This window comes from Paroedura picta, chromosome 1, assembly GCF_049243985.1.
Source record: "Paroedura picta isolate Pp20150507F chromosome 1, Ppicta_v3.0, whole genome shotgun sequence".
NCBI lineage: Eukaryota > Metazoa > Chordata > Lepidosauria > Squamata > Gekkonidae > Paroedura > Paroedura picta.
This window is the reverse complement of record NC_135369.1, coordinates 179,805,791-179,826,645: the sequence shown is the minus strand read 5'-3', so window position 1 is coordinate 179,826,645 and position 20,855 is coordinate 179,805,791. Positions and strand designations below refer to the sequence as shown.

General features: G+C 45.5%; 1 protein-coding gene across 22 annotated transcripts in view; it reads right to left on the bottom strand.

The window, feature by feature from the left end:
• The window catches only part of PCBP3 (poly(rC) binding protein 3), a 91,883-nt gene extending 71,678 nt beyond the window's left edge, over positions 1–20,205 (bottom strand). For 18 of the 22 annotated variants that reach the window (XM_077313811.1, XM_077313854.1, XM_077313864.1 and 15 more), the window contains exon 1: positions 20,059–20,199. The gene's annotated coding sequence lies outside the window, so the exon portion shown is untranslated. Of the gene's footprint in view, positions 1–14,799; positions 15,157–20,058 lie in introns of those variants that run through there. The other 4 variants (XM_077313966.1, XM_077313983.1, XM_077313829.1 and 1 more) reach the window with 3 other exon arrangements.
• Between the last annotated feature and the right edge of the window lie 650 nt (positions 20,206–20,855).

Genomic DNA, 20,855 nt, shown 5'->3' with positions numbered 1-20,855 from the left:
GGACAATGCGCATCGCCTCCTATTCGCAAGCACACAACTGTAAATCGCAACATTTGGCCACTTCAGGATGGGAGACCCCTCCTGTGTTATCTCGCTGCCTTGTCGCAGCTTTTCCTTTTCTGACAAGGTGGTGGAGAAGACGGAAGCATGGACAACCCTCAGGCTTCCCCCTCCCCTGCTTCTCGGGTTGTCAATCAATGCAAGCCATCAATCCCCTCACAGCGGTGGTTTAAGGCAGGGGTAGTCAACCTGTGGTCCTCCAGATGTTCATGGACTACAATTCCCATGAGCCCATGGGAATTGTAGTCCATGAACATCTGGAGGACCACAGATTGACTACCCCTGGTTTAAGGGACTCAAACTTCCTTCATCTCTCGAGTCCCGAAATTAATTAAAAAGAAAAAACACATTTCCAAGTTGCTATGGGATCATGCCACAACAGTAGAACATTTTTCAAGATTTCTTTTCGGGATTCTTTGTATAATGGTCTCCATTTATGTTTGAGTAGATTTCTGATGGGTTGGCCACAGTAATTGGACCCCAATGATTGTTTGTTCACAATAAAGTTTACGGTTGAGGCCAGGGCGAAGAAAAGATCTGTGCCCCCCTCCCCGAAGGAGGACAAGGAGGAGTAAAGAAGGAAGTTTGCCTCCATATTTAAGAACTGGCCAGTAGTCCCCCTTGTTTCCCCAACGATGATAGGTGATGGTTGGTTTGCTGCCATATTTTTGTAGATTTTGCTATGAATTATTGTATTTTAGTGGAGTTTTTAGGGGATTATTTTACTTTTTATATTGTAACCCGCCACAAGCCAGCTTTGCCGAGAGTGGCGGGTAATTAATCCAAATAATAATAACAACAACAACAACAACAATAATAACAATAATAACAATAATAGGGAGAGGTCTGCTTCATCATGCGGCGCTGCCCTCCTCTTTCCCTGTTTATGCCCTACCACCAAAAAACAAAAACATGGATGTGTTTTAGGTAGGATTGCTGCCCACTCCCAATATTACTGTGCATGCTGAAAAGAGCATGACAGTACATTTTATTTCCACTGATACATGGACATGTTGCTTTGCAGTCCCACAACAATGCGGACTATGCCATTAAAAAAAAAATAGCGATCTGGAAATGGAGAGGGGAGGGCACGTGTGAGGGCAGGCAAAATGCTAGTGAGACTGTTGCGCATTTCTTCTTTCAGACAGGCTTACCTCTGTTTGTGCCACCTTGTGCACCATGACAAGAAAGGGGAAGCAGATTCTACTGCTTTCCCTCACCATGTGGCAATGGGGACGAAAACTCCTGCCAATCACTGGAGAGCTATGGGTTGCTGCTGATGTCATGAGGAAGCGGCATTGAAACCCGCAAACAATGCAAGGCTGGGCAGGGACAAATTTCTTGTGCAGAAATTGCTGGAGTTGGAAGGGGCCATCCAGGCCATCTAGTTCAACCCCTTGCTCAATGCAGGATTAGCCTAAACCATCCATGGTAAGTATGTCTTTCCTGATGTCTAGCCGATATCATTCTACATGTAGTTTAAACCCATTATTGCGGGTCCTCTCCTCAACATGAACTGCCCTCCTCCAAGGGACAACCTTTTAAATACTTCAAGAGAGCAATCATGTCCCCCCTCACCCTCCTCCAGGCTGAAAAATTCCCAAGTTCCTCAGCTTTTCCTCAAAGGGTTTGGTCCCCAGGCCCCAGATCATCCTAATCTCTCTCCTTGTATGGGGTATGTAGTGTAGCCAGGGATTATCCAAGGATTATCTGGCAGCTGGAGGTGGTTTGCATGTTGACATTTGGCATATGCACCAACCTGAAAACCACAGTTTCTAGAAAGGTCTGAAGGCAAAACTTCTGAGTTCTTGTCATAAAAAAGGTGTAAACACCAGAATAAGTTATTTCTGCCCTAGCTAGAATGGCGAAATTAAACACATAGGAATCCCAAAGCATCCAAATTCCTCAAACTGAGTGCAATGAATGAGAACCCCAAATAGTTGTCAAAGCTTAATAAATTTTCTTTGGATCTAGGAGCCAGCCCCCCAAAATTAGAAGCCAGATGAACAATTAAGAAGACGTGTTGGCTTTTATACCTGAAGGAGTCTCAAAGAGGCTTACAATTGTCTTCCCTTCCTCTCCCCACAACAGAAACCCTGTGATGTAGGTGGGGCTGAGAGAACTTGGATTTTAGTAAAGCTTTTGACAAGGTTCCCCATGATGTTCTGATGGATAAGTTGAAGGAGGTGGTGAGCTCCCCCTCACTGGCAGTCTTCAAGCAATGGTTGGGTGCACACTTTTCTTGGATGCTTTAGGATGCTTAGGGCTGATCCTGCGTTGAGCAGGGGGTTGGAATAGATGGCCTGTATGGCCCCTTCCAACTCTATGATTCTATAAACTCTGAGACCAACTGCTCTGTGAGAACTGGACTATCGGGACTGTGACTAGCCCAAGGTCACTCAGCCGGATGCACATCAAAGAGCTGGGAACCAAACCCAGCTCGCCAGATTAGAAGCTGCCTTTATTAGCCACTACGCCAAGCTGGCTCTGCAATGCAAATAAAGCAAAGCTATCCATATCCTAAATCAGGGGTCCCCAAGCTTTTTGAGCCTGCAGACACCTTTTGGAATTCTGGCGAAGTGTCTCAATATGGCCGCCACAGCTTGCCTTTGGTCACCCAGAGGTGATCCTCGTGTTGTTATGGCAGCCACTGTCCAATGGCCAATCAGAAGCCTTGCTGGCAAAAGCCCCACCTGGCCACACCCACTTTCTAAAAACACTTGAAGGGCCGTTCCCCCAGTGCCCACTGGCACCATGTTGGGAAACATTGTTCTAAATCAGGGGTAGGCAAACTGTGGCCCTCCAAATGTCCATGGACTACAATTCCCACGAGAATTGTAGTCCATGGACATCTGGAGGGCCACAGTTTGCCTACCCCTATTCTAAACAATGTTAATCTTCAACCATATACATTAGAAATAACAGAGTTTAATGTTCAGGAATTCCTTATAGCAGTGCTCCTCAGAAAAATGCAAACGTATGTTCTCCACCACAGGCCCTGGCTCTTACTCTTTTGGCCGAAATTGCGGCATGGCGGATTCCCATCTGTAGGTCTGTTCCAAAAGGGAAGTGTTTTCTTCAACCCTGATTTCTGGCAAAGGGGTCCTTGTACCATTTGTCATCCGGCATCTCCATGGGACAATTTAAAAACAGAAACACATTCTCCATTCCACAGAACATTTGTGGACAGCTTACCAGTCATTTAGCAATAGCTGACCAGGTAGTCAAGCTGGCAATCTTGGGTCACTTTGGGCATAACAAAGAAAGATTTGTTTCCCAATTTAGGCATCCTGCTAGTGTGCCAATGGCTATAAACTGCTGATATTGAAAAAGGAACCTCTGTGTACAGAGGTCTCTGAATACCCGGGGTGTTTCAGGGGAGGGCTATTGCCTACCTCTCCTGCTTGGGGGTTTCTGAGCAGCATCTCCCTTGGTCTTTCCAGGAAACCTCATGATATTGTGTCCCAGCTCGTTCCAATGCTCAGAGTCATGCTCAACTGTAAGGTAAAAGGTAAAGGTTTCCCCTGTGCAAGCACTGGGTCATGTCTGACCCTTGGGGTGATGCCCTCCAGCATTTTCATGGCAGACTCAATACGGAGTGGTTTGCCAGTGCCTTCCCCAGTCATTACCGTTTACCCCCCAGCAAGCTGGGTACTCATTTTACCCATCTCTGAAGGATGGAAGGCTGAGTCATCCTTGAGCCGGCTGCTGGGATTGAACTCCCAGCCTCATGGGCAGAGCTTTCAGGCTGCATGTCTGCTGCCTTACCACTCTGTGCCACAAGAGGCTCTTATGCTCAACTATAGAAGCTATCTAATACTGTTTTTAATTTTCTCAAAATTTCAACCCATTCTTATATACCATCTTCCCTGAGCCATGTGGGAGGGTGGTATATAAATTAAATAATTCATTCATTCATTCATTCATCTATCTTTCGCCAACTCTGGGGGTGTGGAATTTGGGAAGGGTGGGATTTGGGTCAGGAAGGGACTTCAGCCAGGAAGAATACCCAGCATCCCTGGATATTAATAAAGCCAAAGGAAATACAATGGGCAAAATATAGAAAATGAAAGCGATTAACCCAATGTATAAGACACAAAGAACACAGTGAATTTCTGTTATATTCACAATAATCTTTTTACAAAGAAATGATGTAATAAACCCCAACCAAAATATCTGTTCAAAGCATTATTTGCACGAACATGTCTTCACTTTTTTCAAACCAAACCAAACCCAAGCCCTTGAAAACAGAACCAAAGGCCGTATAGATAACACAATCCTCCTGTAACTCCCGAAGGTAGTTGGGCCCACCTTTCTCGTGGGTGCTTCTTCTGGGGAGACGGGGAAACAGCACAGGTCTCTTAATTCTTTTGACATTTTTTTAATGTGACGACAAAACACCAGTATGCCAAACTATAAGACGTTTTAATATCTCTTCGGTGAGAGAGCCGAGGATAATCGGGTGCAAGCTTCAAGACACAACAAATTTAACATTTTCACAGAATCATAGAGTTGGAAGGGACCTCCTGGGCCATCTAGTCCAACCCCCTGCACTATGCAGGACACTCACATCCCAATCGCTCATCCCCTGTAACCTGCCACCCCCTTGAGCCTTCACAGAATCAGCCTCTCCGTCAGATGTCTATCCAGCCTCTGTTTAAAAATTTCCAAAGATGCAGAACCCACCACCTCCCGAGGAAGCCTGTTCCACTGAGAAACTACTCTGACTGTCAGGAACTGTCGTGTTAATAACACATTGAAGAGACATTTTGGGTGTGCTTTATTTGTTTGTAAAAAAATATATATTGTGAATATAGCAGTAATTGACTGTATCCTTTGTGCCTAGGCATTGGGTTAATCGAGCCCACCTGGATCCTGGCGAGGCTGCCCCCGTGAGGGTAGCTGCTGTTCAGTTGAGCTTCCGCTGCGCAAGGGTCCCCCAGGCTGGATAGTCCCAAAAGAGCCTCAAGGCAGAACACATGACACCTGAAGCCTCCAAGACAGATGCATCTGCCTGTCCCCAGGCCAGGAATGGAAACTCTCCAGCAGCCCCTTTGAGACGAGTCCCTGGCCAACGTGTTCTTTTTCCGGAGCTGCTTTCCCCTGACTTTAACCTGCGCACCGCAGCTTTTCCAGTTTCCTGTCACCATCACGAGACTCTTATTTTTAAAAACAACCACTCTTAAAAACCTTAAAACATTTAGATTTTAAAAATATTAGCGGGAATGAATGGAGGAATGAATTCAGACCAAAGGGACATGGATTCTAAGTGAACTGGGATGAAGTTCGGAGCAACGGAGGCGGCCTAATCTGGGGATGGTCAGGGAGGGCTGAGGTTTTTGAGGAAATTGCAACTCCTGCTTGCAGGGAAAGGTGCAAGAAGATTTTGGTAATGCAAGAAAGCAGGCTGGGGGCATGAGGAATGAACTGAAGATGAGCTGGGTTTTTCACACCCCGCTTTTCACTACCCAAAGGAGTCCCAGATGGCTTACAAACACCTTTCCCTTCCTCTCCCCGCAACAGACACCCTGTGAGTGGATAGGGCTGAGAGAGCTCTGGGAGAACTATGACCAGCCCAAGGTCACCCAGCAGGCTTTGTGAAACTCAAAGTAACTTACAAGCACCTTCCTTTCCTCCCACTACAACAGACCCCCTGTAAAGTAGGTGGGGCTGAGAGCCCTGAGAGAACTGTGATGCAGTGGTCCACAACCTTTTTATCACTGGGGACGGGTCAACGCTTGACAATTTTCCTGAGGCCTGGGTGGGGGGGGGTAGTCTTTTGCCGAGGGACGTTGCTGCCGCCACCTGAGCCCCTGCTCCACTTGCTTTCCCGCCGCCGCCCACCGAGGCAGCAGCCGGGGAGGAGGATGAGGAGGAGCCGTGGCCCTGTACCGACTAATCTATGGACCAGTACTGGTCTCCGGACCTGGGGTTGGAGACCACTGCTGTGACGGACCAAGGTCCCCCAGCAGGCCTCATGAGTCTCAAAAGGGCCTTCAATGGCCTTCCGTTCCTCACCCCACAACAGATGCCCTGTGAGGTAGGTGGAGCTGAGAGAACCATTAGAGAACTGTGACTAACCCAAGGTCACCCTAGAGTTGATTATACACAGCCTGCATGCAGCCACCGGTTGGCATGCTGCTGGCGCCCCTCCTTTCCATGCCATGGCAAAGGCCACCTCAGGCTTCGGCGATCACTGAAGCAGCCGAACCAAGCCGAAGCGCTCTGCTTCAAGCAAAGGTCATTCATATTATTTATTATCTGATCTTTTTAACTGGTGATGCCAGGGATTGGACTTAGGACCTTCTGCACGCAAAACAGAGTCTCTTCCACTGAGCCATAGTCCCCCCCCCCCCGCAAAAAAATCCTTCATTAAGCCAGGTTGAAGAGACATGGATATGTTAGCGGTCAGACTCCTCCTGGCTTTGAGGGGAAGTTTACTCCTTAACACTGTTTGTCAGTGCTGCTTGTGTCCGACTATTATATTGCCCTGCGGTTGCATTTTGCTGCTCAAAATGTACAAAAAGGGTGTCAGCTTGGCCAAAGGCTGACTTCAGGTGACATCGTTGTCAGCCCACGGGGATATTCACCATTAGCTTTTCTCTCCTATTTGCACGTCAGTGGTGCACCTGGAAATGTTATTAATCACTTCATAAGCGCTCCTTCCGTCCCACCTCACCTATGGAACTCCTTGAGCCATGATTAATACACCTACCACACCTGAATCCTAATCCCAGGGTCATTAAGACATTATTTGCATTTTGCCTAATTTGATCAGTGTAACTCTTTGTCCTTTTGCCAGAGAATCTCATCAAGGGTCCACCCAGAGAAATCAAGGGTATTATCTCTATTTTGGGAAACCTCTGGGATCTCAACAAAAATATCTGAATAAAAATATCACCTAACTTCTAAGTGTCTTTGTGTTATGCTGGTCTCTTTCCCGGTTTCTTCTTGGACTTCTGCGCCTTATAAAGGTAAGTATACTCTTTCTTTCCCCCTAATTATACTCTCCTATCACACCATCTAACCTCTGTTTTTTTCTCTTGTATTTATGCTTAATTCAGTTTGTGTGCAAGTGTACTAGCTTTAATTGGTTCCCTAAAAAAAAAAAATCATTTCATTTCAAACTAGTCTCTGCAAGTTTCTAAGGGAAGGACCCTGATATACAGGTGGAGAATCCCATTGTTACCCCTCACACGCTCAATTCCCTATTCCTATCTAATTTGGGTAACAGATGAGTCCGAATATTTCCAGTTATTAGCTGTTGTCCTGTTTGGATTCATTATAATAACCACCTAAACAAACAGAGTATTCTTGGTTCAGGTTTTGCTGAGTTAATGTACATCCCTGAGAAGTTTCCTTTTATGTCCTCAGAATGTATATTTATTCAAAACTCTTATAAACCTGCCTTATTCCCAGGAAACTAAGACCCAATGTAGGTTACAGCAATAAAACATCAAATAGGAACCATTAAATTAGCCCTTGGGGTCCCCAACTTTTTGGATTCTGAGGGACACCTTTGAAAGTTAACACAGCTTCACAGGCCCCACAACAAAATGACTGCTACAAAATGGCTGCCCGACAAGGTGGAGCCAGTCATACAATGGCTACTGCAGTTTCCCTTCAGTCACACCGCGAAGATTCTTGTGCTGTGATGGCAGCTGCTGCTGAAACAACGTTTTTAAAAAATGTGTGCTGTCAATCAAATCTCCAACAGCCAATCAAAAACCTTGCTGGACAAAAGCCTCAACTAGCTCCGCCCATGTTGTAAAATCACTTGACAGGCACCAGGAAGTATTTCTGCAGGCGCCATGTTGGGCACCACGTTGAAGTCCCTTGAAATAGCCAATAAGAAGTTTCTAAAGTCCAGGCAGTTCTCCAGAAGCAAAGGGTTAAAAACCACTCCTAGGATATGAGCTTAAAGCCCTTCTTTAAAAAATTTGATCTTGGGTCCCCTCTGAAACCGAGGAAGGGACGCAAATCAGTCTTCTAATGTCCTCTGGAACGTGGCTTCACAACACTGGAGTGGCTGCTGGGAAAGCCCACTGGTGGGTAGGCAGTTTTTCGTCCTCTCATGGTGGCTGTGGGGGTGGAGGTGCGGGGAGATGGCCTTTTTATCCATTTGCTCACTTCTTGCTGTTTTGAGCACATTGTGTGTGACAGTCCCCCTTTTTATGTGGTTGTCAGTTTTTGTTCCGTCTCTTCCAGGACGAAAGGCAGGTTGTCCTTTGTTTTCAAAGGGACTAAGTAAAACTGGCAGCAGGCGACTTCCAAGAATATCCCCTTGTCAGGCTTCCTGTGCCCTGGTGCTCCTCTGCCCTGAGACCCTAAATCCAAGCCCTTTAATCCTATCAAACCAACGCCACTCACAGTGAGCTTCTAATGTTCCCAGCCGGGCTATGTGTTAGACTCCCATCAGCTCTGTGCGACTCAAAGACCGCTGTCACTTTACCTGCACAATGGGCATGTAGTGACAGGGGTTTTGTTCAGAGCTCTGCAGATTTTGCTCTCTCTCTCTTCAGAAAAGACTCTGTCCTTTAAGGAGCTGCAGTGCAGGCAGGCATTCTACAGTTCCAGATTCTCTCTAGCGGTCTAGGAGAACCGCAATCAAACCTAGCTCACCAGTTTAGAAGCCTTAACCACTACACCAAACTGAGGAATCCAACTCAGTTCTCCTGATTAGAGGCCACTGCTCTTAACTATCACATCACAGTGGCTCTAAGCACCTTTGAATCCATTTGGCCATCCTGCTATGGCATTATCCCCCACTGAAGACCCTCCCTGCCCCAAACCTGAAGTCCTCAGGCTCCACCCTCAAAATCTCCAGGCATTTGCCAACCCAGAGCTTGCAATTCTTTCCAGAGATCAGTTCCCATGGGGAAAATGGCCGCTTTGGGGCATGGAATCTTTGGTATTCAACCCTTTTGAGAGCCGTCCCTGTCCCTGCCCTCTCCAGGCTCCACCCCTAAACTCTCCAGTAATCTCCCACCCCAGAGTTGGCAACCTTAGAGGCACATAATATCTTCTGCGGAAATCTGGAAGTGACATCAGGTAGCTCTAGGAATCATCTGAAACTCTACGGCAAACCCCTAGTTTCCACTGTTTCCTAGAGCGGCCCAGTGTCACAATGCAAATGATGCTTTTTATTTTTCTCCTGTCACTGTGGGCCACAAGGACTAAAGGCAGGAGGCATTTCTCTATAACTAACACCGCAGGAGGCCTGGTAGCCTGAACATGAGAGCCAGGAATAGGACCTTTGTCAGTATTGTGGGTTTGCAGAACACTCTGTAGTGATCCAGTGCAAAGGATGCTTAGAGGGCCGGTGTTTAAATACAACTCTTGGCAAACTTCCACGTAATTTGTAAATGCAATATGGCTGGCCCTCCCCTCCGATCACTACAAGCCCACCCTCCCATCTGTTCGTGCAGTGGATAAAGCCACACTCCTTGGCTACGGCACAATTCCATTGCTTTTTATTATTAACCAAAAGCCGCAGCCAATGACCCCCCCCACCACCACATCTGGAATCCTCTCGGCCTGAGCCCTTTTGCTGCTCCCCCTTTAATCCCACAGGCAATATCTCCCAAATAATCAGCCTTGGCTTTCAATCTCTGCATCGAGTCACGTCCCTCAAATCCCCTCGTTCCCAGAGCGAAGCAATCTTCATGGCCTCGTTTCGACGTTTTCCCTTTGCATTTTATTTTTTTTTAATCTTCAAAAACACACAGTTGCATCCGGACGTGTGCGCTGCGTAAGCCTAATGAAGATCAGCATGGCTAGATTTTAGCTTTCAGTACCGAAAGCTTTTACATAAGCTCACGTGCAAACCTTTATATAATCGTGGCGCTTGTGCATGTATTTACCATTTATGCACTGAGGAATACGACTCTGCTGAGGCAGCCTGCCCACACGGGATGGGCAGGGAAAGAATATATCTAGTGTGGCTCTGAATCTTGCAAGGTTGCCTCAAAATACAACACGTTTGACCCCAACAGGATTACCAGTTCTGGGTTGGGGAAGACCCAGAGACTTCGGGGCCAGAATTGGCAGGGGGTGGGATTTGGGGCTGGGGAGGGGGTCTCAGTGGAGTACAATGCTATGGAGTCCACCCACCAGAGCAGCCATTTTCTCCAGGGGAACAGATCTCTGTCACCTGTATGGGAATGGCTTAAATTTAAAAAATCAATAAGAAATATATTAAAATACGTTAGCCTCCTGGCCTGAGGGTGACAAATCAGGTTTTTAAATAATTAATTAAATAGTAAGAACATTTTCTGTATGTTCAACAGTGAATTAAAAAGACTAGATAAGCATTGTCTGAGATGATGGACTAGTTTGTTCAGTCAAGAAGTCCTTATAGAATCATAGAGTTGTAAGGGGCCATACAGGCCATCTAGTCCAACCCCCTGCTCAATGCAGGATCAGCCCTAAGCATCCTAAAGCATCCAAGAAAAGTGTGTATCCAACCTTTGCTTGAAGACTGCCAGTGAGGGGGAGCTCACCACCTCCTTAGGCAGCCTATTCCACTCTATATCGTTGTACTTGAAGTTTAAACCCATTACTGTGTGTCCTCTCCTCTGCAGCCAACGGAAACAGCATCCTGTCCTCCTCCAAGTGCCTGAGTGATATCCTGCTAGCAAGACAGAGAAACATTCCTGAGTTAGGTGATAAATATATTTTAATTAGTTTTGTCAGGATAAAGAAAATTATGAAGCACTGGGTGTAACATGTTGACATTGGGGTGTGTCTCAAGACAAAATTGGGAAGGGCTGAGGGAAATAATATTATGCATATGCATATGGATAAATACTGGTTCCATAAATTGGACTTCCGCTTGGTGATTCTGAAATCTTATTGCTTTTTGTGAGGCCTGGTGTTAAAACTTTCAGTCTAGACTTGGTTCTAGGTCACTGCAGAAGATTAAAGCTGCAGAGTAACAGTGTTTTGAAAGTATGCAGTGATCCACCTTTGTGAATGAGGCACATATCCAGATTCACAGCACTTTGAAGTTTAAAAGAGTGATAATCTTTGCTGGAAAGATTATTTTAAAAACATCTTATTAATCTGCATCAGTCTCCCTACTGAAGCAGAGTATAAAAGCTTAAAAGATAGTTACAAAGAAAACACATTGCAAGCCCCTATGGCTGGCTCAAGCTGACTACATGCCAACATCTGCAAATGGAGAGAGCAGAGAACCTTAATGGAGGATACTTCTCCTTGCTTCAGAGCACACAAACTGATCTCCTCCTCCTGAAAAAAGAGGAAGTGGGCAGGAGCTCATCTCAAACAAAGGAATCCCCAGGTGATGTGTTCAGGGCTTTTCTATTGCAACCTCACCTGTGGCTATTTGATGAACTAGTGAGAACATAGGTACAGCTCAGCTGCTTAAACAGCTTAACAACAACCCTTCAAGGCCTGAAGAAAATTCAGCCTGGAGAAAAGAAGGTTGAGAGGGGACATGATAGCCCCTTTAAGTATTTGAAAGGTTGTCACTTGAAGGAGGGCAGGATGCTGTTTCTGTTGGCTGCAGAGGAGAGGACACGCAGTAATGGGTTTAAACTTCAAGAACTACAATATAGGCTAGATATCAGGAAAAAAATTTTCACAGTCAGAGTAGTTCAGCAGTGCAATAGGCTGCCTAAGGAGGTGGTGAGCTCCCCCTCACTGGCAGTCTTCAAGCAAAGGTTGGATACACACTTTTCTTGGATGCTTTAGGATCCTTAGGGCTGATCCTGCGTTGAGCAGGGGGTTGGACTAGATGGCCTGTATGGCCCCTTCCAACTCTATGATTCTATGATTCTATAAGGCTGGCTTCACCAAATTACTTGCTGATTGCAATTACAAGTGACAGAGATTGGTTCCTTGGGGGAAAAAATGGCTGCCCTGGTGGGTTTCCTCCCCTCCCAAACTCCATATTCTTCAGGTTCCACACCTGGAGTCTCCAGGTATTCCCCAACAAAGATCTGGTAACCCTAGCACTACTGGTTTCTCCTAGTCATATGGACTCAGTGTTCCAAAGACAGGGCTCCCAACTGGGAAGAAAATGGTGTTCATGGGAAACTGCCCAGGATTCAGACTTCCAACTCTAGTTTGGGGAAATCCGTGGAAATTAGGAGGGATTTGAGCTAGGGATGCAGTTCAGCAAGGTTAGGATGCCACAGAGTCTGTCCTTCAATGCTGCATTCTCCTCCAGGAGAAATAATTCCTGTAGCCTGGATATTTCAAGCAAGCCTGATCTCACCAGATCTCCAAAGCTAAGCAAGGCTGACCCTGACTAGTATTTGGATGGTAGTTCCTCCAAAGACTCTTGTGGCGCAGAGTGGTAAGGCAGCAGACATGCAGTCTGAAAGCTCTGCCCATGAGGCTGGGAGTTCAATCCCAGCAGCCGGCTCAAGGTTGACTCAGCCTTCCATCCTTCCGAGGTCGGTAAAATGAGTACCCAGCTTGCTGGGGGGTAAACGGTAATGACTGGGGAAGGCACTGGCAAACCACCCCATATTGAGTCTGCCATGAAAACGCTGGAGGGCGTCACCCCAAGGGTCAGACATGACTCGGTGCTTGCACGGGGGATACCTTTACCTTTACCTTCCTCCAAAGAATACTGAAGGTCATGACGTGGAGGCAGGCAATGGCTAGCATTTGGATGGGAGACGTCTAAGGATTTGGGTGGAGTTCCTCCAAAGAACACTAGGGCTCATGATGCAGAGGCAGGCAATGGCAAACCAGCTTCAAACATCCCTTGCCTGGCTGCCAGATAATCCTCAGATCTCCTGGCTACACAACACACACCGTGCAATAAATCAATAAATGGGAATCTGTTGTAGTTCCAAGACTGGAATTACCTTGAGATTGGTAACTCTGACTTTAAGATCTTAAGTTCTCAACTACCGAAAAAGCTTTCCCATTGCTGTTTCCCAGCTATTGAACTGAAAATGCCACAAATCAAACTGGAACTTTTTGATGTACCAAGAATAGTCTCTTCTGACTCCCCGGTGTCAGTTTGAATAGAGAGTGTGCCATGGATTCCACACAGAATCAGAGTCACACAGAGTTGGAAGAGACCACAAAGGGATATTCAATCCAGCCGCCCAACCTTCTTGGGGATTGAAAAATTACATACTCCTGACAGGTGCTCCTCCACTCTCCTACTAAAACCAATGAAGGAGACTCACCATCCTCCAAGGCAGTGTATTCCAGCTGAAAACAGCCTTCACTATGAGAAAAAGCTTTCTAATATTTCTAATATTACTTTCCTGTCATTTGAACCTATTTTGCCTAGTCCTTGCCTCTAAAGCTGCCGTAAACAAGTTGCCTTCTTCTTCTTCAAGAAGAAGAAGAATATCCCTTTGTGGTCAAGACGAAGAAGAAGAAGAGTTGGTTCTCTACCCGAAAGAGGCTCAAAGCGGCTTACAATCACCTTCCCTTTCCTCTCCCCACAACAGACACCCTGTGAGGTGGGTGAAGCTGCTAGGTCAAAACAGTTTTATCAGGGCCATGGCAAGCCCAAGGTCACCCAGCTGGCTGCATGTGGGGGAGTGCAGAATCGAACTTGGCATGCCAGATTAGAAGTCCGCACTCCTAACCACTACACCAAACACGCCTACCTTTTACGTTGTTAAACACAGCTGTCCTATCACTCCTTGCCCTCCTCGTCTCCAAGCTACACATACCCCATTCTCCCAACCTTTCCTTGTAAGGCATGGATTCCAACTCCTCAACCATCCCAGTCACCCTTCTCTGAACATGTTCCCTGGTTGTCAATATTCTTTTTGACCTGCAGCATCCAGAACTTAACACAATATTCCAAATGAGATCTAATCAACATGGACTAGAGTGGTATTATAACTTCCTTTGCTCTAGATTAGGCTTTCTCAGACAGGGTTTCATAGACCAACGGGGTTTCTTGACGACCCTGGAAAGGTTTCCTGAATGGGTGGAATTTAATTAATTTTGTGTGTGTTTATATAATTTGTTAAACATTTATTGGGTGATATGGTCATATTGACCTGCCCCCCCTCCCAAAATGGCCAATGATGGGCCTGGAGGGGGTGGGAAGGGAAGGGGCCCCAGGTGGGTATGTGCATAGCTATGTTTCCCAACCATATTCTGCATGATTGTGCTACTTCTGGGGTTTCTCAAAACCTGAAAAACATTTCAGGGGGTTCTCAATGGTAAAGAAGTCCAGAAAGGCTGGGCTAGATCTTATACTCCCAGCAATGCAGCCCAACATCACATTCACCATCCAGTTCTCAGAGCAATGGTTTAGCCATTTAGCTCTAAAGGGACTAGCTTAATGTGAACTCGTGCTCCATCTCAAAAAACACATTTTCATTGCTAAGCAGTGCAGCGGCAGCTGAGCCAGCCATTTTTGGAAAGTGAGTCACTGGTCCAATCCAAAAGATGAAAGGATGTCACTCAAGAGTACCCTGCAAGGCAAATGCACGCATGCAAATGCACACAGCCAGTCCGTTGCTATGATGTTGCTTCTAATCCGCTGAGCTGGGGCAGAGAGCTAAACTGGCAGGCAGGAAGACCCCCTAGCAGCCCTATAGACCACCCCAATACCGCCCTCCATTCTAGTGCTAAATATTCAACTACCAGGAGAAAAACCTTTCAGTTGCCAGTCTAGCCTGAAAGGCACCATTTGATGAATTAAGATGCTTTAAATTAGGAGGGAGGGGAGAGATGCCAGAATAGAAGGCAAAAGAGTAGTTCTCCAACCCCCTTCAGCCTTTTTACCTGTGATTATTTTGCTAGCTAAGACAATAGATTTCCGGAGATCATTAGGCAGCTCTTCGGCATCTATAGCTCTCTCCACTGAGCACGCTCTCTTCAGACCCTGACAGCAAGCTCCAAAACTGTCACTCTCGATCTGTTTTCACTTCACCTAAATCTCAGGCTGGATTAAACTCAAAAGCAGATTAAAAAAAAATATCTTATTCTTCGGGTGCAATCGGTGAGTTACGTCTACTTCGCTTCCATCGATTTCACCGGGGTTTCAAGGTTTGCTGGATGGTGTTGTTTCTGTAGAAAGCAGCCCCTTAAAAAAAATTTACAGTGAAAGATAACCCAAAATTAAAAAGACTTTTTTCAACAGATCCACTGTGTAATGAAGTCCGTTGAAAACAGTGAAGGCATCAGGTCGATTCATTCAATTGTCAGGAGATGACTTTGCTGGAAGGGAGAATTTTGTGTCAGTGAATCAATGCTTTGCCATGCATAGTTTCCTTTCTGACTTAAAGGAGCTGGAGTTGGACTAGGCAGCTTCTTTCCAAACTAGCCATCTCTAGATGTACAAATAAGGTTCTTCAGACTGCGCATGCTCTCCCATAACTCATAGAACCATAGATTTGGAAGGGGCCACACAAGCCATCTAGTCCAACCTCTTGCTTAATGCAGGATCAGCCTACAGCATCCATGAGTATCTGTCCAGCCATTGCTTGAAGACTGCCAGTGAGGGGGTGCTCACTACTTCCTGTGGCCATTGATTCCACTGCTGAACTACTTGCACTGGAAAACTCCCTGATATCTAGCCGGTACCATGCTACCATTCATGTGCACCCTTAGAAACCCTCACTTAAACTCCTGGGCATGTTTGTAATAAGCTCGGCCCGATTTTCCCTCCACCTGTACTCAACAGAAAGGGCCTTTGGCAAGATGAAGAGTTGGTTTTTATATCCCATTTTTCACTGCCCAAAGGAGTCTCAAAGCGGCTTACAATCGACTTCCCTTCCTCTCCCCACAACAGACAACCTGTGATGTAGGTGAGGCTGAGGGAGCCCTGACAGAACTGCTTGGTCAGAACAACACTATCAGGACCATGACTAGCCCAAGGTCACCTGGCTGGCTCCATGTGGAGGACCAGGGAATCAAATTAGAAGCTCCCACTTTTAACCACCACACCATGCATCTCTCGCAACTGCCATTTAAGCAGAGGTTGCTTTCCCCTTGCCTTCCTCTACAGAACCTTCCTTGGTGGTCCCCCATCGACGTACGGACCTTGCATAGCTTCAGAGGTTAGGCTATACCATGCTGCCCAAACAGAAATATGTATGGCAAAGCTGTCAAATCACCAATGGCCAATGGCGACCCCAACAAGCTTTCAAGGCAAGTGAGAAGCAAAGATTGTTCATTGCTCTGGGGTCAGGCTATACCATCCTGCCTGCCCTCTGAAAAGAGCTGTGAAATTACCACAGGCCAATGGTGACCCTGGCAAAATATTTTCAAGGCAAGTGAGAAGCGGAGGTTGGTTTCCCATTGCCTTCCTCTGCAATTTCCTTGGGGTTTTCTGATGGCCCTGGAAGGGTTTCCCAAATGGGTGGGAGTTAATTAATATTTAATATTTTTTTTAAATTTTTAAACATTTATCAGGTGATATGTCCATATAGCCATGTTGACTCACCCCACCCAAAATGGCTAGTGATGGGCCTGGAGGGGGTGAGAAGTGGAGGGGCCCCAGGTGGGCATGCACACAGTTATGCTTCCCAACCATATTCTGCATGATCACCCCACTTCTGGAGTTTTTCGAAGCCTGAAAATGTTTCAGGGGTTTCTCAATGGTAAATAAGCTGAAAAAGGCTGGGCTATACCATGCTGTCCTCCCCCTTGCGATAAAGATTACAGCCCAATAAAAGCAAGCTTTGCTTTTTAGGATCCCTTCAGTTACCTTGGTTCTGGGGAGAAGGATCAGCCTTTAAGAAAAGTTAGCTGGGCAAGTGGCTTGTTGGCTTAAAGCAGGGGTAGTCAAACTGCGGCCCTCCAGATGTCCATGGACCACAATTCCCAGAAGCCCCTGCCAGCAAATGCTGGCAGGGGCTTCTGGGAATTGTAGTCCATGGACATCTGGAGGGCCGCAGTTTGACTACCCCTGGCTTAAAGGGCCAATAACAATTGTCGGGTAAGGAGCAGAATGTAGTTTTGGTCATGTCTTGACTTCCATTCTCATGGTCCTCAAAAATTATCTTGTCTACACAAAGTCAACGAAGGGGTGTGTCTATACAACAGCTCTCTGTCCCAATATTCGGATAGGGGTGCCAGCCTGCAGAGGAGACCTGAGGATCCCCCAGAATTACCTCTCATCTCCAGACTATAGAGATCAATTCGCTTTGGCTGTTTTGGAGGGTGGGTTTCATATCATTATGCTCCACTGAGGTCCCTCATTTTACTAGACTCCACTCCCAGATCTCCAGGTGTTTCTCAGCCTGCATTTGGCAGCTGCATCTCACCATCCCCTGACAAAGATCCTGGCCACCGTCCTTGAGAGAGAGAGCTGTCTGCCTCTGCCCACATGTGTCAACATTCACTCAGGCGTTTCTCTACATAGAAAGGCTGTTGTGCTGAACCATTAAAGGGACTTGTACACCAGATGTGCTTGCAGTGGGCATTAGCTAAAACTACTAGTGACTGATTAGTGGGGCTAAGAGCAGCATGGATGTCATTACGCACCACAAACAAATCAGAGTAATTGCTCTTCCTGGTGGGCAGGTAGTTGCGAATTTCCTGCATTCTGCAGGGGGTTGAACTAGATGACCCTGGGGGGCAACTTCCAACTCTATGATTCCATGATTCCTGCTTTCTCACAATTTAATCTCGTGTGCATCCCAGATGCCTTTGGACACTGCTGTGTCTCGATCCACCCCCCCCCCCGCTGCCCATTCCGAAAATCTGAAACGAGACCTTTGCTTCTAGTTTATCAAATGGCTTTCCAGTGCTCTTAATGGGGTCAGCAGTTCTGCATCTTGAGGGTCCATGAGCACATGGTGAGGTCCACGCAGGCTAACACCTTCTCAGCCCAGGTTTGGCATTTCATTCCTCTCCATCCTTCATTTGAACAGAGCGCCCTGCCTTTCCGGGCTCTGCCAACAGCTCAAAGCTATAGCTATGCCTTTTAAGCAATAAAAAAAAGACTGAAGATGGTATGAATTGATTGTCAAGCCTATGTCCCGAGTCTGACATTGTTCTAAGAAAGCCAGTCACCCGAACCTCATCAAATAATTGTTCTCTGCAATGAGTAACTGCAGGAGCCATTGACCGATACCCTCCGTTACGTGTCAGGAGCCCAATTGGCCCGAAGCTGGTCTGAGACAGAGTAAAGTCTAGAGGTCATGCTTAATTGTTCATACGGTGGGGAAAATGCAAAGAAAGAGGAGTGCGACGGTGACAAAGGAACATTCTTGCCGGGCCAGAAAGCTACAGTTCTGTCACATCTGATACAATTCAGGTTGCCCCGTGATTGCATTTTTGGCTTCAGGAAGCCATTTTTAGACGCCGTTCTTCAGACCCCCAGCAATTTCATCTTTGCGCCGGTAAATTTGTACATGCTTGGGAAGTTCTGGATCATCAACCCCAAAAAACAACAACGAACAAACAGAAGAATGCCAAATACCAGTTCTTTCTAATGAAAGCTATATTGCATCCTAATATACATTCCATTTGTAAGTCTCCCTGATTTCATTCCAAAAAGAGAGGCACCTTTAGCATTCTAACCTTCCTAGGAGAATAACTTGACTTCCATGTGATAAGGACAAAAATTCACCATTTGGAAGGAGGCGTGGAATGCCAGTGCCTATAACGATTCCTTATATTTCTTGTATTCCCTGCTCTATTAAAACTATACATATAAAGATAATGACAATATCAGAAGAACTACTCTTTGATTTAAATAAGATATAGTATAGTGGATATTACGAAAATATTTTCCTCAGAATAAATTGGATATAATTGTCAGTTCAAGGAATTTGGCGCCAAATAACATTTCAACACCATCTAGGCTAAAAATAAGAAATCGAATGGATTTTTTAAAAAATCAAATGCTATATTTCACACAAGCACATCGTATTTTGCCCCAATAGGCAGAACAATTTTAATCTTTGCTTAGAAAATTTAATAGTTGATGTATCTGGAAATTTCATGATATGCTATAGCTGAGCCATTTTAATCAGGTTTATTCTGAATCTTCTGCTCAGATCTACTCAATGGAGTTTACATCTATGAAAATACTATTAGGACCGCATTGTCAGTCACTTGCAAGGTAAATTCCAGAAAGGAAATCGTCATGGCAAAGAGTTATGTGAACCTTCACAGAATCTCACAAAAGTTACGTAACTGTGGCATCTAGACAACTCAAACTTCAAATTTAGGCATTGTTTGCTATAGCTGTATGACAGATCAAAATATTTCATAACTGACATGTAACAGACACAGAAGCCCAGTTTTTCAAACACACGGTTTGATCTTGTATTAGGAATTCTTTGCCTCTAACCACCCTTACCCCAGCTGCTGATCTGACCTGATAATCTTTCCCCTCAAATCTCTTCCCGTTCATTTATTCTTCAAGCAGGAGAAAACAAAATATTAGCCAGTGGAAGATGATTAATAAAGTACAGATTCCATAACGACAGTTAAGTGCACAATTTGTTTGAATTGTTTTGTATGTCGATTTTTTAAACCATAATTGTGATTTTTCTCCCCCAAAATGACACAGAAAATTTCTCTTTTCACCTCCGTACCTAGGATATTACATGCTCCGTTGTATATGGAAAGATGGGCTGAGAAAGAACGTTGTCTCACACTGAATACATATTACGTTCTGTACCAAGATGTGTAAAAATAATGAAATCCTCTTACACAATACCAATACCTAAGTTGACAATGCAATCCTACGCAGAGGTACATAAAGTGGAGTCCACTCAGATTAATGGGTTCAGCCCAGTGTCACTCCACATAGGGTTGCCCAGCTTGTGATTTACCGTTAATTTTCTTTCCAAGAGAAAACATTACATCCATTACGCCCTGTTTTACAGCCCCTACCTCATACGAGCTTCTTGAGAAGGTCAATCAATGCATCTCTTAACAGACTTCAGGAATTTTTCAACTCACTTTCTACACAATATTCTCCTCATACTCCACGCTCCTCAGTAATAAAAACTGGGGTAGGAGACTCCTTTTGTTTAAAAAGCAGCTGTGGTCCGCCAAAACAAGATTTTTAAATCTTCTTACCTCCAAAAAGCAGCTTTGGAAATGATTGGGGGTTGATGTAGGGTTCCAAACAGATGGTCACTCTTTCTACGTTGAGAAAAGATAAAAATACAAATGGATAAAATTACACGGGTATCTGGTTCAAATGCACAGAGGACTAAAACCCCATTGGCCTCTGGTTGGCAATCATGTGATATGGGATGAAGTACATGTGACCTATTTTCCCAAATCCTTTGGTTCCCTTGAAATAGGATGCAACCAACACAGATTTTCATTTTTATTTATTTATTTATTTATGGTCATTTTGATGACTTAAAAAAAAAAATACCGAAAGCCACTGAGCAAACGGAGTGCCCTCAGGCCAAGAGATTTAACAAGTCAGGACATTCCCCATGAATGGGCAGGCAAATCCGGCAATTAGCCAGATATTATTCTTTCATCGTATGGAATCCCTCTCCCCGCTCCTCCCCCCAATCTTTTTAGGTGACAGATGAAAAGCAAACATGGGTTGTGAACATAAGCACGGACGGATATCTCCCTGACCCATGAAATGTCCGGGCATTTCTGGCTCCGGTGAAATATCTCTGCTGTGTGATGGAGAGCACCTTCACGTCTACCGCCGATTAAGGACCACTCACTCTATAGCTAGAGAAAGAAATACAATGCTGATATAGGGCGAATAGATCTCGTTCCCTTATGGATAATTTCTTGTTGTCTAAAACAATCACCTCGGAATCTTCTCGCTGGATGTCAAGGGAATTGAAACAAATGCATGGAAGAATTATATTTCATGTTGTCTCTTTGTCATCCCCTTGGCA